Here is a 26,939-nt window from a genome sequence, read left to right as displayed (position 1 = left end):
TGTGGCAGAGAGTACTTCCCGCTACAGCACTTACTAAGGTGTTCTTCCCGTTCCATTCAAGTATGGAGCGTGGGAAGAATTATTGCTTAAATGGCTCCGTGCGTGGTGTTATTAAACTAATCCTGTCTTCGTCATACCCGTGCTAGATATAAGTGGGAAGATTTAGTATATTCCTCGATTTCTCACTTGACGATGGCTCTCGAAACTTTGTAAATAGGCTTTTACGGCATGGTTTTCGTTTATCCTCAAGCGTCTGCTAGTTCAGGTTTCCGCTATCTCCCTACCGATTACCCATGGGTCGAGCAACCCGTTGCCACCCATGTGACACTTCTTTGTATCCATTCAATACACGCTGTTAGAGCTGTTTAGTACCGTCACAATCACTTGGGTAATTTAATGGAAATTATGGCACGAGCGTTCTGCAAGCACTCTCTTCTGTAGACCACCAGCGTACCAAAGTCTGCCACCTGCTCTGCTTACTACTTAGCCTTTGTGATCGTTCCACTCCACATCTCTACAAATTGTTACTCCCAGGTATTTTCACGTGTTAATTGACATCCATTCTGACTCGTAGATATTGTAGTCATAGGATACCACCTTTTCTTGTATTGTGAAGTAACAGTTTTACCTTTATGAAAATTTAAAGTAAGTTGCAAATCTTTCACAACTTTGAAATCGAATGGAGATCAGACTGAATATCTATATACGGTTTTGAAGACATGGTTCCCGAGAGATTACTACATCTGTCGTCGGAATTCTTAAGTTCGTTTTGATATTGTCAAACATTAATATAGGACATGAACAGCACGGGTTCCATCACACTTCCCTCTGGCAAGCCCTAAGCTGCTTTTACATCTGTTGATGACTCTCAGTCCACGTAACACGCTATGTCGTTCCTACTAAGAAAACTCTAGGCCAGTCACAGATTTTGATTCATTCTCCGTACGAGCGCTATTTGAATAAGAAGCGCAAGTGTGGTTTTGAGTGATTAAGAATAACAAACAGCTGAATGTCAGTCTTACTAAACATAGGCTTTAAAATGCATACTTTAAGAACTATAAGCACTTGTTCATCTTCGATACTGTTAAATATATCTCTTTTACTTCAAGTTCGAAGAATATAGCATGGACCAAAACAATCATAAAATGTTTAGTAAATATGGGCTTTAAAACGCATATCTTAAGAACTATGGGCACTACTTGAGTAGAAGAGATTTCTTTCACACTAGAGAAGCTGAACGAGTGGTCTTATCTCTTAAAGTATGTGTTTTTGATCCCATGCATACTGGACATCTTTTTCTTGGCTTGATCAATACTATCTCCTCCCAAACTATTGATAGCAACTTTCTTGCAGTATAAGAGAGGTTTCATAGCATAAAGAGGAACAGGTCCTCATACCTCTCAAGGTATGCGTTTTTTTTCGCTGTAAGGGATCGTCCTCTTAGGCTTGTCGGTGCTTTTTTGGGGACATCATGTATAAATAAAGATTTTTCAGTTAATGATGTTTGGTAATATGAAATACTGGTGGAAAATCCTTGAAAACTTCCTCACGTTGGACGTTTAAGACAGGAAAAGTTTTCACTTAGAAAATTATGCAAGAAGAAAGAAGTGTCTGATTGTGGTATTATAGTTTGTGGTGGGAAATTCAACAGATAAAAAATTAAATGAAAATCTATCACTGAGAATAATGAGCGTATGAAGGATGGTGAAACTCTTACCAGAACAGGAGGCAAATTCGAGATACACAATCCAAACATCCAAAACTAATTTAACGGTCAAGACAGAGAGGAGCAGACGAGAAACGTTGTAGGAGACGAGGAAATTAAGACTACCAAGCGTAAATTATTGAGAATATCTGCTAAAGCTGCTGCATAGACACCAGTTATGCAGTCGAATGATTGATGACTTTATAAAAGAATTATCGATAACGACGTAATCGTTGAACAGCTGCAAAACTAGGGCTGCGTGTAGCACCGCGCCGTTTTGAAGCAGATCGGATTTTAATTGCGAGGCCACCTTCTGGGTTTGCGCCATGAATACAAACGGCGCCTGCTCGCTGGCCTCAATTTGCTTTCGATTCCGTGGGCTCCCCTGCAATGGAATTACGCGACCAGACTGCGCACCGACGGCGGCGGCGCAGCCGCGCTGTCCGGATTTCGCTTACATTTCCAAATCTAGCACTTACCCAGTCCTGCGTTTGTTACAGAAATACGCTAGACGTGTAGTGATCAGACATCTCCGCTACTGTGGTCGCATGAACAAATGCTAAACTCTGTACCTCTCAGTAAGAGAATAGTAATGGAAAGCTAATGTACGCTTCAGATAATATACTAGGTAAGTATTCTTAATGATACGTCCCAACCACCAAGTGGCTTATTGTTTATTGACGGAATTTTCTGTTTGTGCATTATGGAGATTACCGGATCGTTCACCATTAACTACCACCGCTCAGTGGATTAGTTATTCTTACTAAACGGAAGTGCACACACAAACAATAGAAGAATAATTAGAGTTTAATAATGTGTCTGTCATCTACAAATGAAGATATTACTAAATATGGAAAAGCAAAATTGTACTGATTACCGTTTGTATCAGTTATCTGTCGGAGTGTAAAGAGGTGATCACTAGTTGACCTGTCTCTCCGAAAAATATCACCTATTTACAATCCGACAGGTAACTGAGGAAGCATGGGAACATAACGTTGACATCCACATGGTATTTGTTGACTTCAAAAAACCTTACGACAGCATACACAGGAGCACAATAAACAGGATTCTCAAAGAGTTTCAATTTCCTGGAAAGTTAATATGCCTGGTATAGATGTGCTTCGAGGAAACATATTGCAAAGTAAAGACCAACTCAGGAGTGTCAAAGGAGTTTGAAATTCCAACAGCCCTTAGACAAGGAGATGTTTTATCTCTAATACGTTTCAATGTGGTTTTAGAAAAGATAGATAAAGAACACCAAAAAGTAAACCCAGTTGGAGGTAAAGATGGGTAGGATTAAAATACATCGTCTTGCTTATGTGGACGATATTGTCATAGTAAGTGCAAACAAAGAAGAACTACAACTCATGACAACTTCCTACAGAAACATTGCAAGGAAAGCAGGATTAGAAATTAATGAAAAGAAAACAGAGTACATGGTCGTGAGCAAGGCACCCAATGATGGTAGTCCACTGACAGTTGATGATCTCACTTTTAAAAGAGTAGACACCTTCAAATATTTGGGAGGTATCATCAAGGAACAGAATAAAATGGAAATTGAAATTAAAGCGAGGATAGCAGCAGCAAATAAAGCTTATTTTGGCCTACGAGATGCGTTAGCCAGTAGAGCTATTTCCAGAAGTTTCAAACTTAGGCTGTACCAGAGTGTAATTCTGCCAGTAGCTCTATATGGGTCAGGAAGCTTCACATTAAGAAAAGCAGATGAACAAAAATTATTAGTTTTTGAAAGGAAAATTTTTGGACCCAAGAGAGACCCAGAAACACAGAAGTGGGGAATACTTGAAAACCAGGAAGTGAAGGAGCTATATCAACAGGCTGATATTAGTCGAAGGATGAAGAGGAGGAGACTGATGTGGGCCGTACATCTCATTAGGATGGAGGAGGAACCACCAGATAAAGTAGCATTCTGTGGATCCATAGGAGGCAGAAGGAAGCGAGGAAGGCCACGAACCAGATGGAAGGATGACATCGACGAGGACGCGGTGTCAGTGGACCTGAGCACAGGAGAATGGGCTACAAAAGCCAGTAACAGAGGGCGTTGTAAGAGGAATGTAGAGAACGCATATGATCTCCAAGGCCCAAGCGACAGTTAAGAAGAAGACGAATAACCACTTTGTATTACAGAATAAAACTATCAAGTGATACAGACGCGTCAAGAAAGTAGTTGAGATGTGCTTGCATGTGCGAAACTCTGGATGGTTAGATTCATGTACAGTGGGCTGGAACACCACACCTGGAGATACCCAGACTCCATCAGACGACGCCACAAATTTGTAAACACGGATTAGGATACAATACACGGTGTCGCATTACAAAAAACTTCTGAAATTGATATATTAAAGGGCCTGCCACGGTCGCCAATTTAAACTATCATAAGGTAATTATGTTCGATTGTTTAAAATTTTTCTATTAACTGAATTGAAGTTACTTGGTAAGAAGCTAACTGACTTGAACGCAAATTGAATATCTGTATTTCTGAATAAAAGAAATTCTCTTTCAATCTCTGAGATTGCATTCCGTTTTGTCAAGGGGAAATTAAGTGTGAATGATAGTACTAACACGTGCGTGGCTACATTTCCAGAAGGACAGTAAAATTCATTTATTCGATGTTCTGTGTGCCAGAGAATCTGGTAGAAATCTCTCCAGTGAAGCTGCAGCCCCTGACGACCCTGGGACGTTAAATCATCGTTACTCTTTTCGCATTAGATCCACGGGAGTCTGTCCATATACGATGAGAGTGGCTTAATGAGAAGTGACTGATAGTCCTATAGGCTTCGTTATTGCAAACAAGAGAGCAAAATTCCTCTTGTTATAGTCGTGGCGGCGTGCAGTCCCGCCGACCAAATTAGGTCGCATTAATTTCTTTAGACCTAAGCGGCACTTTATTGCTGCTCCTATGAAATTCTGGATATCGTTGAAAATGGTAAACGAACGTATCTTAGTATTCATGAACTTTCGTATATTCTCTGAACAATACTTTCAGACATAACAGATTATTTGATCAGAATACTGACTCAAACTGCCTCAATTTAAGATTTCGTCTAATGACTGCCTCACATAATGGAAGGCAATACGCAGACTTATTCCTATAAAATTGCATTACAAGACAATGCTATTTATCAGCGTAACGTGAACACTGCTATGTACAAAGAGTATTTATGAGCGTCTCAGAGCGTTGAAGGCACTCGCAGACGAATATAGCTGTTTGGCGTTCATAGCAAATTATCGGCTACGAGTATTGGAGTCAATCTCTCTCTCACAGCCTGATGATCGCATCACCTACACGATGCCAATGCACGCCCTAGGCATATACTAGGAAAGATTGTCCTTAGTGTTCAATGATTGAGGAGCCTTGTGTTTATGCGATTTCACAGCCTGAGAATCGCATCACCTACACGATGCCAATGCACGCCCCAGGTATATACCAGGAAAGATTGTCTTTAGTGTTCAATGATTGAGGAGCTTTGTGTTTATGCGATTTAGGGATTACCGGATCGTTCACCCTTAACTGCCACCGAGCGTATTCGCCAAGCCCGTTGCTCAGCTGACGAGCTATTCTTATTAAGCGAAAGTGCACAGGTAAGGAAGAATGATTAGAGTTTTAAACATCTCATGTATGACGAAGTTATTAAGAGACCGAACCCAACCCCGGTTGGACAAGGAAGGCGACAATAATCGACACTGTCCTTATTCGCCAAGCCCGTTGCTCAGCTGACGAGCTATTCTTACTAAGCGAAAGTGCACAGGTAAGGAAGAATGATTAGAGTTTTAAACATCTCATGTATGACGAAGTTATTAAGAGACCGAACCCAACCCCGGTTGGACAAGGAAGGCGACAATAATCGACACTGTCCTTTTCAAAAGAAACATCCCGGAATTTACCTTAAGCTGTTTTGGGAAACTAGGAAAAATCTAAATGTGGAACTTCAGACAAGGGTTCAAATCTCGTGACTCTCAATTGACAGTCCACTGCTATAGCCTTTGGCCCAACTCGCTCGGTAACCGCACGTAGACTATTACAGGGAAAACGTAATATTTCTTCAAAACGATGTAGGGAACATCGAGCGAGACGACATACTGTGGTCTTGGAAGAGCGGGGTTCAGATCCCCTATAAGTATTGCTGTAGTTTTCCTAAATCATTTCAGCAGAGCTAGAATATATTTCATTTTCAAAAGAGGAAAAAGGTAGGCTCAGTCGATTTACTCGTCTTTCTTTTACCACTGTGAGCTTGTACTTGGCCTCTAATGTCACAGTCGTCGACGGGACGTTATACAGGGTGGTCCATTGATAGTGATCGGGCCAAATATCTCACGAAATAAGCATCAAACGAAAAAACTACAAAGAAAGAAATTCGTCTAGCTTGAAGGGGAAACCAGTTGACGCTATGGTTGACCCGCTAGATGGCGCTGCCATAGGTCAAACGGATATCGACTGCATTTTTTAAGTAGGAACCCCCATTTTTATTAGATATTCGTGTAGAACGTAAAGAAATATGAATGTTTTAGTTCGACCACTTTCTTCGCTTTGTGATAGACGGCGCTGTCATAGTCAAAAACGTGGTATCACGTAACATTCCGCCAGTGTGGACTGTATTTGCTTCGTGAAACATTTCCCGTGTTAAAATGGACCGTTTACCAATTGCGGAAAAGGTCGATATCGTGTTGATGTATGGCTATTGTGATCAAAATGCCCAACTAGCGAGTGCTATGTATCATGGACGACATCATCCAAGTGTCCAGCCCGTTCGCCGGATAGTTACGTTATTTAACGAAACAGGAAGTGTTCAGCCACATGTGAAACGTCAACCACGACCTGCAACAAATGATGATGCCCAAGTAGGTGTTTTAGCTGCTGTCGAGGCTAATCCGCACAATACTAGCAGACAAATTGCGCGAGAATCGGGAATCTCAAAAACGTCGGCGTTGAGAATGCTGCATCAACATAGATAGCACCCGTACCATATTTCTATGCACCAGGAATTGCATGGCGACGACGTTGAACGTGTGTACAGTTCTGCCACTGGGCACATGTGAAATTACGGGACGATGCCAGATTTTTGGCACGCGTTCTATTTAGCGACGAAGCGTCATTCACAAACAGTGGTAACGTAAATCGGCATAATATGCGCTATTGAGCAACGGAAATTCTACGATGGCTGCGACAAGTGGAACATCAGCGACCTTGGCGGGTTAATGTATGGTGCGGCATTATGGGAGGAAGGATAATTGGCCCTCATTTTACCAATGGCAATCTAAATGGTGCAATGTACGAGTATGCTGATTTCCTACGTAATGTTCTACCTATGTTACTACAAGATGTTTCACTGCTTGACAGAATGGCGATGTACTTCCAACATGACGGATGTCCGGCACATAGCTCACGTGCGGTTGAAGCGGTATTGAATAGCGTATTCCATGACAGGTGGATTGGTCGTCGAAGCACCACACCATGGCCCGCACGTTCACCGGATCTGACGTCCCCGGCTTTCTTTCTGTGGGGAAAGTTGAAGGATATTTGCTATCGTGATCCACCGACAACGCCTGAGAACATGCGTCAGCGCATTGGCAATGCATGTGCGAACATTACTGAAGGAGAACTACTCGTTATTTAGAGGAATGTCGTTACACGTATTGCCAAATGCATTGAGGTTGACGGACATCATTTTGAGCATTTATTGCATTAATGTGGTATTTACAGGTAATCATGCTGTAACAGCATGTGTTCTCAGAAACGATAAGTTCACAAAGGTACATGTATCGCATTGTAACAACCGAAATAAAATGTTCAAACGTACCTAAGTTCTGTATTTTAATTTAAAGACCTACCTGTTACTAACTGGTGGTCTAAAATTGTGAGCCATACTTTTGTGATTATTACAGCGCCATCTATCACAAAGCGAAAAAAGTGGTCCAGCTAAAACATTCATATATCTTTACGTACTACACGAATATGTAATAAAAAGGAGGTACCTATTTAAAAAAACGCATTTGATACCCGTTTGACCTGTGGCAGCGCCATCTAGCGGGCCAAACATAGCGTCATCTGGTTCCCCCCTTCAAGCTAGACAAGTTTCGTTTTTTGTAGTTTTTCGTTTGACGCTTATTTCGTGAGATATTTGGCCCGGTCACGATCAATGGACCACCCCGCATATCCTAATTTTTCTTTCTTTAAGTGGCAGATAAGATGTTCAAAAATGACTCCGAGCACTATTTGACTTAACATCTATGGTCATCAGTCCCCTAGAACTTAGAACCACTTAAACCTAACTAACCTAAGGACATCACACAACACCCAGTCATCACGAGGCAGAGAAAATCCCTGACCCCAGATGAGATGTTTAACAACATCGTATTTTCATTTGTTATACAGAGCAATGCCTATTTTTACCACGAAACCCATTGCCGAGTTTTGAATCATGATGAGGTTTCTTGTCGATTCCTTGTGCAAGATACTGTCGTTTCACGATATGATGTTACTCACGATATTAGAACAGCCACTATGTCTTTATGGTATACTCTACACTGTAATCTTAATTCCTACTTAACAGGGCTATTAATACATCAATTAATGCTATTATACTAAGTTTGAAAACGGGGATAGAGAGTTTGGCAGACTGTTGGCCTGAGTAACGGTAGGAGACGCATACAGGAAGCTCGTTTGATAAGAGCAATACCTGGGGAAGGTAGGAATGCGACTCCGGTCCTGTACTCTATCAGTGAATTCGATTGCAGTGTGCAATCCAACGCAGAGTAAAAAAGTCATCCTTAAATTTGTGTTGTTTGTAAATGCAAAATAAAAGTAGCTATTCTGATGATTTAGAAGGCAGAGGTTAGAAAACTGAGAAGGTGACAACATTTTTTGTACAAGTTTCAGATTTAATGAAAAGGAATCTCACTGATATATAAAACAACTGCTTCGGCATACCATTTTGAATTTTCCATCTAAGCAGGTTTTCCAACAGTAATGATCTAATCAGTCTGTAACAAGCAACGTAGTCAAGGAATTTCTGTATATGCTTAAATCGTTAGGCATCGAAGTCTTGAGATCAGCCCTTAAGATTGGAGATAACTCTCCAAAGCAGTTCTTGGTAAGGCCACCTCACCGTCTCATATAATTTGTCGAGTGAGTAACTACGTAGTATACAAGCTTGTACATGTATTATGCTTGTGTAAATTAGTAGGATACGACAAGAACGAATGTTTGTCTGTGATACTGGATCAAAGTATTTAAACAGCAGTAAGTGCTGTAACAAATATCTATGAAAAGGCCGCGCGAGCAGAATCGCGGTTTGAGGGTAGGGGGGAGGGGGGTTTCGGTACCCGGTTCCTATTTGAACAAGGAACATGGGGTAGAAAGTATTTTGTTTAACTCGGGCCAGTGGCCATTTGTACAGCCATATTAAGCAAAGTTTGAACGAGGAACCTGCGCTGGCGATCAGACAAATTGAGCGAATCGCTTGATTTCTTTTGCAAAAGATTTTAACTGTATTGAAATTAATGCTCAGCTATTGGCACCATTTGAACGTGCACCTTTCGAATTTTACGTGCAAAAACAGTCACCCTCTTTAGGATTATCCGGGCAAAAAAGACGTTTTTATGGGAAGTTTTTGAAGCTCGCAACTTCTGTACCTTAAACTCGTAGGAATCGGTGCAAACTCCGCACGGAGATAGGTACATGGATAAGGGCAAAACGATTTTTTATCCAATAATCTTGTATTGCATTGTATTGTATGTTAACCGAGGACCAAGAAACGACGGAGAGGTTCCGTCTCCGCCGCAGCCGCAGTGGTCCAGAACCCCACGACAACTACCGCAGTCCACTTCACCCCTTCGCCGCCCCACACCGAACCACTCTTTCAGGGTTATTGTGCGGTTTGTCCCCGGTGTAACCCTAGGGATCGTCTCACACCAGACGAGTGTAACCCATATGTTTGAGTGGTAGGGTAATGGTGGTGTACGCGTACGTGGAGCACTTGTTTGCGCAGCAATCGCCGACGTAGTGTAGCTGAGGCTGAATACGGGGAACCAGCCCGCATTCGCCAAGGCAGATCGAAAACCGCCTAATAACCATCTGCAGACTGGCCGGCTCAGCGGACCTCGACGCAAGTCCGCCGGGTGGATTCGTGCCGGGGACCAGGCGCTCCTTCCCAATCCGTAAAGCGGTGCTTCAATAATCTTTATCCGTGTCGAGATACGATGTTTTAAAGTCGAGCTAAATGTGCAAGTAAAATTTGTTCCTACGTGAAGTGAATGCGCGAAAACGGTTTAAAGTGAATCAGTTAAATAAAAATTGTATTCTTAATATAAAAGTGAAAACTATCTTTCAAAAATCTATCTTCATTCGGATTTTATGCCAAAAAAATCGCGTTCCCTGTGAATTTTTTTTAAGCGAGCCACTTATCTGCTTCAAACCAATACGAATCGCTAAAATTTTGTGACACTGTTGGTAAATAATTGTAATTAGTATTCATCGTGTTGTTTTGTGAAAGCTTTTTTGCTACTATAAGCGGCCTAACGTTCCACACAAAATGCGCTTAAAATCCGATTTTGCGCGAATTGCACTTGCTGACTTGGTTTAAACTGATACAGTTGACAATAAAAAATGTATTCTTTCGGTAATTACAAGAAGCGATTGTAGAAATGTTTCATTGCTCGGGTTTTACGTACGAAAATGTGTTTCGCAGAAATGCGTTGCATTTTTAGCGCTGCATTTGGATATAAATTAAAAAAAACTGGTTATTACAGTTGATTACCGTTTCGTTGTTAATACGTAGAAGATGTTATTTATTCATCACTGGGTAACACGACAGGTCGAATTACCATATTTACGCACAATTTTGCACTCAGGGTGCGTTGGATAGCCACTAGAGTGCCCCTGCTGTCATACGAAATCGTACCCCAGACCGTAACTCCATGTGTACATCCACTGTGTCTACTTCGCAGACAGGTTGGTTGCGGGCACCCAACTGGTCTCCTTTTACCAACATATGGCCATCACTGGCATCGAGGAAGAACCAGATTTTATGAGAAAACACAACAGACCTCGACTCTGCCCTTCAGTGAGCTCTCAGTTGACGCCACTGAAACCGCTAATGGCGGTAGTTTTTCGTCGGTGGAATGGACAACTACAGGGCACCTCGCTCGGAGGTGTTCTTCGAGCAATCGATTTGTAACAGTTTACTGTGTGACCACCGCTGCCAGCAGTCATGTACTGTGCCTATACTCCTGCCAAGTCTTTCTGCGGTAGGACTACTACACGACCTCTTTCAAACTCAGTGAGGTGTTGATTATGGCATCTTCGTCGACTTGAAGCCATTCTCGACTAACATCGACTCACCACGCCCAGTCTCAAAGGTAACAAACGCTCACGACGGCTACAGCGTGTATTTAGGCTAAATCTGATTTGCATCCTCATAGCGGTGCTACTAGCGCCAGTCTTATGCTACTGGTGTGAAACTGGAACAGACATCATGTTGCAGACCTGTAACACGCCTACCAGCTTTCGTTTATGTCGCACAGCTCCTTCTTGGTGCTGTAATACCTTTTCCGCCGGCCGCGGTGGTCTAGCGGTTCTAGGCGCTCAGTCCGGAACCGCGCAACTGCTACGGTCGCAGGTTCGAATCCTGCCTCGGGCATGGATGTGTGTGATGTCCTTAGGTTAGTTAGGTTTAAGTAGTTCTAAGTTCTAGGGGACTGATGACCGAAGATGTTAAGTCCCATAGTGCTCAGAGCCATTTGAACCAATACCTTTTCCGTCAGTGCATTATGATATCTTGTAGAAAATTTAATTTCGGGAAACCAGAGTAAGTTCGTCAGTTTTCGAACAGGACTTAAAAGTTGATAGCATTTCGTCGTCCATACATTGTTTCGCAAGTTATTCTGCGTATTTCAGCCAATACTACCCTTACTTAATTCGGGTTGTTTGTTGAAATCTTCCGCGCCAAAGTTACCATGTGCATTTTTCTACGGGCGGTTTCTTAATTTTCAGTTTTTATTATTGCTTGTTTTAAATAAACAGTGACAAGAATTTTAAGATAACAGATAATAACAAGATGTATGCTTTTAAACAGTTTGTTATGTGTTGCGCGAATCGTTCAGTGTTCATGTAGTGCATGAATCATTACGCAGCCACTTTTTTTCTTGTTTTCTTTCAGATGCAGTATTTCATTTGCAACGTCATTTCGAAAATTTTCAAATATTTCGAAACGATACATTCGCTCAGCCGATAGGCAAGTTAGATTTAATCAGATCAGTAGCGTTCCCTACAAATTGGACATATTTTGTTCCATAAGTTAACTGGTCAACAGGTTAAACCCTCCTAGTTACATGGTCTAATGAATTAGTCAATCTGATGAATTAGAGTGCTTCTTCTTGCTCGTCGTAAGGTCACGGGATGTCGAAGAGCCAGCCTATCCTAGCAGACTGTTTCCCGCGCATCGTGACTCATTACAAAGTTACTTTCACATTTTATAATGGCCGTTTGTCACTTCTTCTTGCATTATTTCGTACTATTTCATCGTGTCGTTGGTCACATGGTTCTTGTGTTTTACTTTGTGGCTACTTTTAAGAAGTACAATAAGGTACAGTCTCATGCTGCTGTTAAGATAGACGAAAGCCTTTTGTCGTCTAGACACCATTTGACAGGTAACCTTTTTTAACAACAGTATGTGGACGCGGAGAGATGCGCACTATTTTCTAAGTTTCGGACCTACTACTTTACATGAACCATGTGAACCCGTGACTTTTTGCACAACCTTCTACATTTTTGTCCGTACCGAAAATTAGTCTAAAAAGGTCATATCGTAAGTTTACCTACGTAATATAAACTATTTACACACATCGATATCACGAATTTCGCACAATATGTAATATTTCGTTCACTACAGTATTTACGTTTGCTGTTACTTCGTGTTCCGTTAAGCATCTATGGTTATTTTTCATTTGATTGCGTACACGATCTCATGTGTATATTCATGATCTGTGTAACTATGAAATAAATAATAATAAAACAAGTCATAAATTAAACGAAACAAAAAATATAAAGCAAAATAACAAACTAATTTAAATAATATGAAAAAAATAAAAAATAAAACAAGATCTTCCCATGAGTATATGAACTTGATGTTGTGGTGAGGCTTGCGTGCTATTAGTGGCCGGTGTGCTGTACTGAACAGGATCAACCATGCCAGCCGGGTAACCGTAGAGGAGCCAGTTATTTTGTGCTAAATATTTTTTGAACAGTATACCCTTTAAAAGTTAATAACTTATCAACACCTTTACCTGTTTTTATAAAATAAATGTCTATGGATAGGTGTCGTAGAGGTCTATCAGCGAATCAAAACAAAATTATTATAAACAGTACCAGTTTGTAAATAAAGTCTGGGATGTAGACTCCATGAGGAAAAATAGTGAATTTTACCGATAAGATTAATTACTATGTTGAATGTAGCGGCAGTATTGTAAAATGAACGTAGTTAGGGAAGCAGAAATATGTTTACTGTTAATGGTTATATCTACTAATTACCATATAACAACAAATAACGTCTTCCATGATAGAATGATATTTTTCGAGTAAACTAGTGAATATACTTCGCAAATATGTAGAATTTTCTTAAGTGTCTGAACGTGGGCTTATAACATTCGCTCGTGTGTCATTAGCAAACACTTAGAAATATTTTTGAACTGAGAACCTTGAAGATTTCTCGTCAGGGAACGACTCCGAACTTTGGAAATTCATCGCCGACCTTAGCGAGTAGTTTTTGGAACTTGTAATTCTGCCAGTTCGTAACTGAAGAACTTAAATTTTAAGTGAATGGGACATAGAATTGTTACAAGATTTTGCTGAGAGCGAGTTTATTTAAGTTTTCACATTGGCGTAATAATATTCAGTACTGAAAATTCATAAACTTGTAACGGTGAAAAGAACAAGAAACAAACTCAATTTTTTTTGTGTATCTTAATCTACGAATATACTGAATTCTCTTTACGCAAATTCCTGCCTGCATTTAATTGGAATTTTCGTTTGCTTAGTTGGCTATTTTGGGGGCGAATGCGGCGAGTGATTGGTTGGCTGTTAGACTTAAAAGCAGCCAAATTATATAAAGAAAGTCCAACCATTCACTGTGGTCCTTGATAGAATGCTGTTAACTGAACCATTGATGCACTTATGATCTGTCCAGGGACTGGGGGGCTACAAGTTACTCGTAATTCAGTTATTTTTTGAACATGAACTTTTTAAGGTCAGTTTCAGTTCCTTTTTTATTACTGCTTCTTTTTAGAAGTTAGTGTGCATCTGAACTGAATATTGAAGTCTCATTACCCTATTCACATTTCGCGCCAGTCACGTAAGAGTGGTGCCGCCAGCTACACTCGAAGGACGGAAGCCAGGTTGGCTTCACATAACCACTGTAACGGTCGTGAGCGTTGGTCACCTTTGAGAAGGGCCGTAGTGAGTGCTGATAGTCAACCATGCCTTTAACACGACGAATACACTATTGCCAACATCTCACTGAGTTTGAACTAGGTCGTGTAATACGGCTATGAGAAGCTGGATGTTCCTTCTGCAATATTGGAGAAAGACGTGCAGGAATCTAAGCACAGTACATGACTGCTGGCAGCGTGCTCACGAGAATGTGTAGTCGCAAGAAAGCCTGGCTCTGGACGGTCACATGGCAGTGCCGAGAGGGAAGGCCATCGTGTTCGGCGTATGGCTCTGGCGCATTGTATTGCGTCTGCATCGGCAATTCGAGCAGCAGTTGGCCCTCTAATGACACACTGAACATTTATGGACAACATTCCAGGCAGTGTTTTCCAACAAGATAACGTTAGCCCACATACCGCTGTTGTAGCCCAGCATACTATGACACTTGTAATAGGACGTAATGAGGGAGACATTATGAACTGTTCGATACCACCCAAGATAGCATTTCGGTATACCACCCATCTACATTACACAGTAAACAATAGGTAATGAAACATATTTTACTTTATCATTTATGACCAGGTGCTAATCAGTACGTTATGTTACAATGTAATGTAACTAATTAGCTTATTATCCTGCAAGGTAAAAGTAATTAGCCAGAATCTATAATTATTCAGTAATGTGTCATTTCGGAATCAGCAAATTGATAACAGTTGAGGAAAAATATTTATGTACCTATTGAAAACAAAAACTGAAAATTTCATTGTAATGTTAGCATCAAATTCCAGCTTGCAAGTAATAAGCAAATTGATCACTAAAATTCGATTATTATCATGTAAAGACAAATTAATAATTCAAATTGTTTTGCGACATCATTTGTTATTAAATTCATGTAGGATCTTAAGGAATCACGTTCTTAAGGTGCCAGACTCGGAATTATTTTGTAACTACGCTGTCTAGAAATTTCCAGTGTAGACAAATGTCTTTTATGAGATTCAGAAAAAACTGAGTTTTTTTATAAAATGTGAAGCTTATAGTCTGATTCCGCAACCTGTAAAGTTCTCCAATTTATGTTAGCAAAGAAAGTTATTCAGTAGTTAATAATAAATCTGTAATTTTGTGTCAAGTATTATTAACCGCACTTGATCACGTCATTTTCGTTTCAAAACCTGAAAACCAGTACTTGAGACTATATTCATTATAAACGAATATTTGATTACTTCAAAATTGTATTGACAGACTATTTTGTAATTAAATTTTCTAATTGTATTTCGATACATCTACTTCATAAACATTGAGACCAAAAGAGCACATATCGTCAAGAAAGTATATAAGCAGTCTTGCATGTTAAATCAAAAAGATAAGAGAAGAAGTTCAGGTTGTGTTGTTGTTCTGCGATGCAAGAGCTGACAAACTATGTTGTTTCAGAAAATATACAATTGTCAAAACGAAGATTTTCTGAAGTTTCTGACACTTATATAGATTAGCAGTAGGTTTATTTTAAGTAACTGTGTATCTGCAATTTGTGAAGTGTGCATTCTGTGTTGTTGGAACTCCTTGATATATGGCAAGAAAATTAGAGTTTTGCAATGTATATAGAAAAAAGCAAAAGAATATGTTGAAATTTAAATTATTAACATATGAATATGTTTATGAAAGAAGTTTGTTTGTTAAAAGCTGGTTCATGCTTAGAACACTTGTATTTGTAATATGTAAACGCTGTAGGGAAGTCCTTCCGCAACGGAAGTGGCATGGCGCGATGTAAAAGGTGGGTTTGGCGGTCGAAATGAACGGCTCCTTTATGAGAATGGCAAGCAGTTTGTGGCTAGCCTTAGCACGGTAGACTTCGACGGTGCTAAGGCAGGCAATTGGAAGCTGCATTAGAAGGGACTTGCCTCAGATGTGCATCTGGCTATTATTTGGTATTCACGGAATAATGGAATGGCTCTAACACATTGAAAATCCGACGCCAAGAAGAGAATTTATAGAGCATTCGCACACCAAGAACCATAAGTACAGTCAGCCGCCATTTCGCGTGCCACTAACCTTCGCCACTGCTTCACAGACTTCATACATTCAGTTACGTAATGTATATTGGCATGGACCAGTTAATTTGTGTGTTGCTTCCATAATAATCACATAAAACGTCAATTCGTGTTCGAAACCATAACTTCAATCCTGCTCACGAACCTACGCAGGGTCCTCATCTACGTGCTACTAAAACCGAGTATCCTGATTTAAATGAACAATTCTTGCATTCATGTGTTTAAAAGTGATTTTTTTATCTAAAGTGAAAGGAGTAGCAAAAGTTAAAGTAAGAGTAAAATTTGAACGCTTTGTATATGTACTACTCCAAGTGAAATTGTCAATGTAGGAAGTTTATGTACAAAAATTCAAAGATCAATCAATAGGAAAGTGAAAACCTTAATTATTTAAAAGCTAAAACCATAAAAGTGAAGTTGGATAGGCTTTTGCTAAAGTATCCTTACTTTTGTAGGATTACATTGCAAGATAATGTAAATATTATTGGCAAAAATATTTGCTTCACAGGTGATTAATAACATAATCATAAATATGTCTAATTTATACCAGGTTTAAGACAATACGATAGCCGGCCGGAGTGGCCGAGCGGTTCTAGCCGCTGCAATCTGGAACCGCACGACCGCTACGGTCGCAGGTGCGAATCCTGCCTCGGGTATGGATGTGTGTGATGTTCTTACGTTAGTTAGGTTTAAGTAGTTCTAAGTCCTAGGGGGCTAATGACCTCAGAAGTTGAGTCCCATAGTGCTCAGAGCCATTTGAACCAACCAGAAAAGCTTTTGGGATCTGATTTCGGATTTCAGCCGCTGTACTGTATTGTACTGCATTTTTATTATTTATCAGAAACAGTGTGTTATATTTCAAAATAGTATTGCGTGTTACTTTTCAAAATGACAAACTGAGGAAAATTAGTCAGGAAATTCAGGTTCTGTGTTCAAACTGAGTTTCAGTGGGTATCATGAAGTGTAGATACTAGCGACCCGTTAGGAGGAGTAGGAGTTATTACTAGCACTCCGATCCTAGGACCAAGTACAACCATGAAGAACCCACAAATAAAAACAGATGGAAACATGTTCATATTACTGAAGAACATATTCGGGGACCTAAATACAAAAATCGAAAACTCACCAAATGGGACAACAGATAACACCCAAACTGGAGGCAAATAAAAGTGAACTCAAAAGTGATATGGAAGCAGCAAAAAGCGAACTAAAAGCTGATATAGGAAATCAGATCGACGAGAAGATGAAACAGACTATTTCGGAATTAAAAGATCAGATAACAGCAAACCGTTCGCAGGTCGCGGGGATTTGATATCCATGGCCCTGCCTGGCAAAAGCAGCATAGTACTCACGTGAAAACCCTAGAAGGTATATCAGAAGACGCAGAGTCAAATTTGACACTTTAGACTTCGAAAAATGATAAAAAATTAGAGAATATTACCATTTTTGTTAAACAAGAGAATTATCAATTGAGAAATGGCTCAAATGGCTCTGAGCACTATGAGACTTAACATCTATGGTCATCAGTCCCCTAGAACTTAGAACTACTTAACCCTACCTAATCTAAGGATATCACACAACACCCAGTCATCACGAGGCAGAGAAAATCCCTGACCCCGCCGGGAATCGAACCCGGGAACCCGGGCGTGGGAAGCGAGAACGCTACCGCACGACCACGAGCTGCGGACATCAATTGAGAGTAGAAGTAGTTCAGACGGAACGGTTTTTTTGAGGAGAAAGTAGAGAATTTTAATATTAACACAGCACAATAAATTTCGGCATTTAGCAGTCATGTTAGTGACGCATAGAAGATGTTGATAACAACAAGTGGAATCTTAGCTATAAATTCTTAGAGCTTCAGGAGGGGGTAGTGCAAAACAGATTTAATAACAGCTGTGGTGATGCATGGGGGAATATTCCGATAGAAAGCTTCCCTGGTGATATAAATCTGCATCCTACAGACTTTATCAACACTGCATGGAAAACTTTACATATGACATGATTGATGCTTTCAAAATTAAATTTATTAAAATATTGCTTGACAGGGAAGAACTTTCGTGGACCAACCATTCCTGGAATGACATTTAATTATTTCCAAAAGAGTTTCTTAACCAAATTTTGGTCTGAAGCAGAACAAGGGCGAATTAAAAGTGAGTTTCTGATCAGTCCAATCTACAGAAAAAGGGATGGTACTATGAATTCATGAATTCATTCTATGGAAAAGGACTTCGGAAGTTAATTCATCTTAATAAGCTATTCGACGAATTAACGCAAATCGATGCACTGAAACGTAGATTACCGAAAGTATTTCAATGGAGACTGGTCTGTGGGCCAGACGAGCTATTGAACAATTTCTCAAATACGTGGACAGCCTAGAAAGAGCTTTAGAAAGAAATGAGAGGCCAAATTTTAATCAGAATATTATGGAGGTCCACTGCATGGAGGATGGGATCAGAACTTCAGTGATGGAAGCCACGGGAGGAGAAATTATGGTAACAATCACAGCGAGTTCCACCAACGTGAAAGCAAACGAAATTTTAATGGCAACGGTAGAGACAGAAATTTGAATCATCATTCTGACGCCAGAAATAGGTCATGGGAGGGGGGAGAGGAGGGGAGAACAGACAAAATGATAATGAAAGGCCGCACGATGACAGGAATAGAGCTCATGTCGAGCCTGTCAATTTGGGGCGAGATACTATCCAGCTGGACATAATTGGGTCAGACATGATATCAATCAGGTATCTGTGCCTTGCAGACAAAATTACTCCATCAGCTGAGAGAAGTAACCATAAAACAGACCAGGTGAAAAAGATTCAATTCAATAAACAGTTCTGGGAAGTAATGAGGGAAAGTACAGAGAGTAATAATGACAGAAAACGTTTATCAGTAGAAGAAGTGGCTTTAGGTGATGAGACCAACTTGTACGATCAGAGCGAGAATTTCGGTTGTGAAGAAGAAATTGATGTACACAGTGACTTTGATGAATCTGATCTCACTAGGATAATGGATAGTGCAGAAAGTTTTTTTAGGAAGTAATGATGTTGTTACTAGTGGATCAGATGATCTTGTGGAAATATTGGTTGATGTATTAATGTTGAATACTGATGATGATGGGAACGTAGTATCTGAGAGTAGTTTTGGTGACTATGACGATGATAATAGTAGTATAGAAGAGTTTGATGGAGAATTTGACGGAATGATATATGTTGAAGCTAAGAGACACATAATTGGTGATTGTGAGGTAGGTAGCAGTGATAGAGACTCTGAAAATCTATAGATTGTGAATCAAATTTTGCCAGTACAACTCAGTAATGCATCCATGGATAGTGGGTTGAGCAGTGCGCAACTCGTGTTTGTGTCGTTTGTTACTTGACATCTTGTCTTTGCGGTACCGCCGTCCCGTTTGTTACTTGATTTACTGGCGTCACTAAGTTGCTGGCCTGCCTGCCTGTGAGTGGCAAAAGCAGAGCTATCGATAAGAGCACTGTCGTACTATCTTTGGAGCGACCGCTAGTATTTCCGGGTCGTGGTGTGCGGTGAGTTCAGTCAGGTTGGAGCGCCAGGGAGGTCTAGACAGCCAGTACTCGCCGACAGCTGGCGACACACATGCACTGTCCGACGGAAGGATACTTTAGTGGGGACGACCGTTGGTTGGTCGTTCGGTCGGTCGTCTCATCGGGCGACGTGTATTTGTCCTTCTGACCGCTTCTGGACCCCTTCAGTTGGTCATCTTGTGGGTCTTGCCTCGGTTCCTTCCTTGTGCAGAGATGTCGGATGGCGAATGGGCAAGTGTTCCCTCTGCATGGCTGGGTCCGAGCCAGTGTCTCCGGGTCGTCTGTGTCGGGTCGTCTGCGTCTGAGTTGCAAACGGACATCAAGGGATTTGGGAAGGAGCAGCAGTGAGGGCCAGACAGCCATGACTCGCCTGACAGTTGCTGACACGCATGACTTGAGTGGGGACGACCTTGGTTGGTCATTCAGTCGGTCATCTTATCGGACGACGTGTATTTGGTCGCCGACCACTTTTGGCTTCTCCATGTGTGTTGACATGTAATTCGTCCTAGTTGTTCCTCAGTGACTGGTTTTAGTATTGTTCGAGTTGTTGGTGGAAGTGTTTCACGGAACGGTATGTAGTTTGTGCGGTTTTGTTGATGATAGTTTGATCATTGGGGAAAGTTAGGAAGATCATGATAACACACTGGGGGAGGTTTGTAACAAATTACGGTAAGGGAGAATGTCTCTAATATTACTTAAATGTACATTTCCTGTGAAAAAAGTAAAATTCTTGGCCGCGTCATCTCGGAAGAGGGAATTTAGCTGGACCAGGAGAAATATGTTTTACGTTTTGTATGTCTGTGTTATGTCAGTGTTGACACGACCACTCATTTCATCGTCAGTATTGGAGCCAATCCAACCATCTAGTCATCCTGGCGTTGTCTTCTGCGCCTTCTGTATTGACCATGTATCTGGATCCCTCAGTGCATCGTGTAGTTTATTTTCTGTTATGTGTTGTATATTGCTATGTAAGTGCCTGTATCTAATGCATTTCAAAAGGAAGTGTCCAGTGTTCTGGGAAACCTGTCCCTCGCCCAGGATTCACATGGCGCAACCGTAACCGCTCCCGGATGTTAGGGGGAAAATGAACAGACTCGACGACTCTTATCATTCTCGTCCCACTCTTTTTACCAAGTGCCTATACACTAATTTTTTAATTTGCACCTATCTTTTATAGGGTGATCAGTGATCTGCAACACTCTCTCGAGTATACCCATAATCAGCCAGTATGTAGCAGTCCGATGTCTGATGATTATACCGACCAGTATATTCCAGACAACACATACAGTGAATCGACTGACGTCGTGCTGAACGTCCCAGGTATTCTAAGTAGCACACTCCTCTGCTCTTAACAGTGGTCCGCTTCGTAACGAGAGCGAGTCTATGCGCCGATGTGCTAACTGTAAAGCTCAGTATCGACTCAAAAAGTGCGCAGTGGTACGTTCTTACATATGTAAGTGGTAGTCTCTATTGTGCCGAATTTAATGTCGCTATTCAATAAATTTTTTCGGAGTTTGTGACCGCATTGTCAATATATATAAAACTAGTGACGTTTCGGTCCCTAGTTCAAATGGCTCTGAGCACTATGGGACCTACCAGCTGAGGTCATCAGTCCCCTAAAACTTAGAACTACTTGAACCTAACTAACCTAAGGACACCACACATCCATGCCCGAGGCAGGATTCGAACCTGCGACCGCAGCGGTCGCACGGTTCCAGACTAAAGCGCCTAAAACCGCTCGTCCACCCCGGCCGGCTTTCGATCTCTGTTGCAAGGTACCTTCCTTAGGGTGGGTAAACAAGAACACCCTGAAGAAGGTACCTTGCAACAGGGACCGAAACGTCGGTAGTTTTATATGTATTGACAATGCGGTCACAACCCCAGAAAAATTTTATTGAATGTGACAATGGCCGCGGAAGCCTATTGTTAAATTTAATGTCGCTAGTTTGTGAAGCAGACTTTCGGCTTTGTTCGTAACTGCTCGTATAGGTTCGTTGAAGCTAAGTCGTTCGTCAGTGCGTACCCTAAGGTAGTTTTTATATTTCTATTGTTGAACGTAGTTGCTGAGTGTCTTTTTAGTGATGCTTTGAGCACTACTGGTGCTCCTATGGATAATTTGTTTTGGTTACGCCACTGTTGTATTGTGTGTACAATATTTTACAACATTTCTCTTGTGTTAGCTGATACTACAATTAAAAGGTCGTCAGCGTACAAAACGATCAGGTCGGAACTTTCATCTCCCTTCATTAAAATCAAGAGAGGTTCATTTGTGATAGCCGAGAAGATAGGTCCGCAGATAGAGCCTTGTGAACATCCTTTGGTACTATTTTGACAACTTAGTTGTGTGTTGTCCTCTTGCCACTCTACCACTCTGTTTCTACAATAGTCTCGGAAACTATTGAACAGGGATCCAGATGTCTGTAGTTCTCTAAATCGTGCAAAGATTCCTTAGAGCCAAAGATTATCAAAGGTGCCAGCAATGTCTATAATAATCTCAACTGCATACTCCTGTGGTGTCCGTTTCACAATTTGGAAAGACCGCTTAATTGCGTCGTCCAAAGTGAAATTAGTGTCGACTAAGGTCATCGAGTTCCCTGTGAGCCTGAAGACTGTTACACAGAAGCCTTTCACGGACCTTAGCCAGTGTATTTAACAAGCAAACTGGTACACTTCCTTCTTCACATTCCACGTCATTACGGACTGGACTGGTGGTGGTGGTGGTGGTGGTGGTGGTAGCCCTACTTCATGCGACAGAACAACTGACAGCGGTAGGAGTATACGGTAGTGTTCATAGTTTTCAGTCACGATTTATTGAACTGTTGGTTCGTTAATACACCTGTTAGCAGCTGACTCATTGGCTGTGGGGGGTATTACAGCCTTCTTGAAATCTCACAATATTTCACAGTTTCATAAAACTCGCTTTCCTGCAAAACGGTCCTGTCATGTATTCATTTCAAAGAGCTGTTTTTTGACTTTTGTCATTTACTGCTTTTCGGATTCTTCATTTAGTATTGCATCTCCCGTCTAACCTTCATCCAGTTCCTCTTACACTTCCATGATATTGTGTTAAAGCCTTTTTTTCTTTATATAGTCCTAATAGTCGTACATATTCCTTCCACCTGTAAGCACCTGCTTAGTGCAGGGTTGACAATGAATTTATTGGTATTCCCAGAATTGCTTCTCTTCTTTCCAAGGACTTCCCTGATTTTCCCACAGGTAGCATATGTGTTTCCTACGTTCATACATGCTTCTACAGCCTTGCATTCCTCCTATAGCTATTTCTTTCTCGTCACTATGCCATTTCACACCTTCTACACTGAAGAACCAAAGAGACTGTTACACCTGTCTAATATCGTGCAGAGCCTCCGCTAGCACTCAGAAGTGCCACTATACGACGTGGCATGGACTCGAATAGTGTCTGGAGGAAACTGGCACCATGAATCCTGCAGAGCACTCCATAAATCCGTGAGAGAACAAGGAGGGTGGCGATCTCTTCTGAACAGCACGTTGCAAGGCATCCCAGATATGCTCAATAATGTTCATGTCTGGATAGTTTGGTAGCCAGCGGAAATCTTTAAACTCAGAAGAGTGTTCCTGGAGCCACTCTGTAGCAGTTCTGGAGATGTGTGGTGTCACATTGCACTGCTGGAATTGCCAATTGCACAATGGACATGAACTGGTGTAGGTGATAATACAGGATGCTTACATACGTGTCAGCTATCAGACCCGCATCTAGACATATCAGGGGTCCCATATCACGCCAACTGCACACGCCCCACAGCATTACAGAGCCTCCACCAGCTTCAACAGTCCCTTGCTGATACGCGGGGTCCATGGATTCATGAGGTTGTCTCCATACCCGTAAATGTCCATCCGCTCGATAATATTTTAAACGGTAGTCATCCAACCAGGCAACATTTTTCTAGTTATCAACAGTCCAATGTCGGAGTTGACGGGACCAAGCGAGGCGTAGGGCTTTGTGTCGTGCAGTCATCAAGGGTACACGAGTGGGCATTCGGCTCCGAAGCTCCATATCGGTGATGTTACATTGAATGATTCTCAAGCTCACACTTGTTGATGGCCCAGCATTGAAATCTGCAGCAGTCTGCGGAAGGGTTGCACTTTTGTCAAGTTGAACGATTCTTTTCAGTCGTCCTTTGTCCCGTTATTACAGGATCTTTTTCCGGCCGCAGCGATGTCGGAGATTTGCTGTTTCACCGAATTTCTGATATTCACGGTACACTCATGGAATGGTCGTTCGGGAAAATCCCTACTTCATCGCTACCTCGGAGATTCTGTGTCCCATCACTCTTGCGCTGATTGTAACACCACTTTCAAACTCACTTAAATCTTGATAACTTGCCATTGTAGGAGCAGTAACCGATTTAACAACTGCGCCAGACACTTGTTGTCTTATATAGGCATTGCCGACCGCAGCGCCGTATTCCAAAAAATGGTTCAAATGGCTCTGAGCACCATGGGACTAAACATCTGAAGTCATTAATCTCCTAGTACTTAGAACCTAGTACTTAGAACCTAACTAACCTAAGTAAATCACACACATCCATGCCCAAGCCAGGATTCGAACCTGCGACCGCAGCGGTCGCGCGGTTCCAGACTGTAGCGCCTAGAATTGCTCGGCCACGCGCCGTATTCCGTTTGCTTACATATCTCTGTGTTTGAATAAGAATGCCTATACCAACTTCTTTGGCGCTTCAACGTGTTAGTCACTATCTTTAGGCGTCTGTATTTTATTTATTTATTTATTTATTTATTTTTTGCCTAATTCTTCTGCTACCTTCGTTGTTTCATCTCTGAAATCAATCCATTCATCTACTGTATTTCTTTCACCGATTCTCAGGAGGAGCTACATTTAATAATATTAATCCTTATCTGATGCTGTAGAGTAGATTCCGCTGTTTGATAAACATTTCTGTGAGCTAAAAAGGAATGACTTACGGTATAGAGTAATCCACGTAAATGTGCTTGTTCCTTCGAAGCAGTTCTATAAGTCTAATAAATTTCAAGATGGGTGCCACTATCAGAACGAAAATGGATGAATTATCTTTCAACATATCACAAAATAAAATGTATGGAGCGTTTTCAAAGTCCATGGAATATCTTTATTCAGTTCCTCTTCGGTATAGTTCGCATTTACTGCACTAGTAAGACAGTGAATTAGCATTCAGGAGGACGGTGGATCAAACCAACAACTCAAATCCTCGTCGCTAATGACCTGCTCGTCGACAGGTCTTTGAAACGGAGTCTTCCATTTTTTACTAAGCGAAGGATTTTAAACGCAGTCGCGTGATACATGTAGGAGGAATCAATTTTCAGGTCTAATTTTCAGGTCTGTCGGTATGGGATTGGGAATGTGTATGGGGCTAGGAGAAATTATTTTTTACTGTTTACCCCATTTGTAAAAAGCCAAGGGAAACTGAAATAAACCTGACATTCACCACATGTCTCTACTGTAATCTCATCAAAATGTTTGAAAAAGATTTAAAAATCTTGCACACACAAGACTTAAAAAGCAGGAAATTATTATTTAAACAAAAAACTTTTTACTACAACACGTTTTTAAAATGGACTAAAAAGTATAAAATAACTTCTCCTAATCCCATACAGATTGCTAACCCCATACAGACAGTCCTAAAATTTTTTTTCTATTGAAATTTTAATAGATGTGACAATACCCATAAAATTCAATACAACAAACATGGGGTGTGTGCAACAGATAACAGTAAGGAGTGTAGAGGTTAGGTTTCGTTGAGAAATATCGACCACACTTCATATCATTTATAGTGCAATAAAACTGTTAGGGATTTCGGTGAACTTTTCATGCATTAATTGTATTCGGCATGCAACCCATGTATCATTTCAAATTTTACAGGTATTGTCATTGCTATTAAAAATTTCAAGGCCAAGTTTTCGGTACTATCTGTATGGAATTAGGAATCTGCATGGGGCTAGGAGCAATTATTTTGTGCTGTTTACTCGAGTTGAAAAATGTGTTATATTAAAAAGTTTTTATTTAAATAATTTTAATCCTGTGTGTGTGTTTCCGGTAACTCAGATTCATAGCAACAATGATGCCCTATTCACACCCCTTTACCGCAGACAGAGATTCTATCCAACTTCCTGAAAACTTTATTCATACCTTGAAGTGCAGTCGCCAACTCATGCCAGAAACACATTCAGCTTTCTCACTCTGTCGACGAGGAAGCAGAAAGCTGATCCTGGTAGTCATGCACTAGCGATAGTAGACATAACACACTCTTGCGTTTGCTTTGCAGAAACCAGCAACAACATTATCTGTCGTTTCAAACTTATTTTATTACATTCCATCACGGAATTAAATTTAATAAACACCAGTAATGGGATAAAGATCGCTCTGGGGAGTTTCGTTAGTGCAGGTTGCCTACATTAGGGGCAATGATGATCATTAACCTGTTTTTCTGGTCCATGTCAGCTCTTAACCTGTTGTTCTCTCTTGGTTGACAGGTCCTTCTCCTGTTGTTCTGTTATATGGCTTTCCATATCACTCACCCTCATGCTCCCCCCTTTCCTTAACCTATTGTCCTGTTCCATGTCACCCCCTCCCCCTTCCCTCTTAACCTATTGTTCCCCTTAAATTATTGTTCAATTCTAAGCGATTTTCCCATTCTCCCTCTCCTCTCTAGGAAATCCCCTGCCCTTCCTTCCTCCCCTTTCCTTCCAGAAAAAAATTAATGGGAAAATCGCTCAGTTTGTACTAAGCTGTTGGTGTGAGAAAACATAGGTTTCTATTAAGTTACTTTTGGAAATTATGTATGTTAACCTGTTGGAAAGTTTTCTCGAAATTGGTGGAAAAAGCTACTTGTGTGCTCACCTAATCATGCAGGGATCGAGTGAGGTAGTGCACAATGCCACCATCAGAGGACATCAGTCGCCCCCATCCCCTTACTCCCTCCTCCCTACTTCTAGCAGGAAAATTTTGAGTGAAACGTCGCTGTGCTGTCGATGTAACAGGACATAGGAACCTACCCCTCCTCCTCCCTCCTAGAAAACCTGCACCACTTCTGATATAAAATTAATTGACTAATTAGTTAAATTTATCAAAATTTGGTGGAAAATCAGTCGTCCACTCTTATGATATCATAGGCTTTGTCAAAATTCTTCATGTTAGAATACTGCCTGAATTGGGATTTGAT

The sequence above is a fragment of the Schistocerca serialis genome, chromosome 2 (assembly GCF_023864345.2).
Source record: "Schistocerca serialis cubense isolate TAMUIC-IGC-003099 chromosome 2, iqSchSeri2.2, whole genome shotgun sequence".
NCBI lineage: Eukaryota > Metazoa > Arthropoda > Insecta > Orthoptera > Acrididae > Schistocerca > Schistocerca serialis.
The sequence above is the reverse complement of the archived record's forward strand: the minus strand, read 5'-3'. Positions refer to the sequence as shown.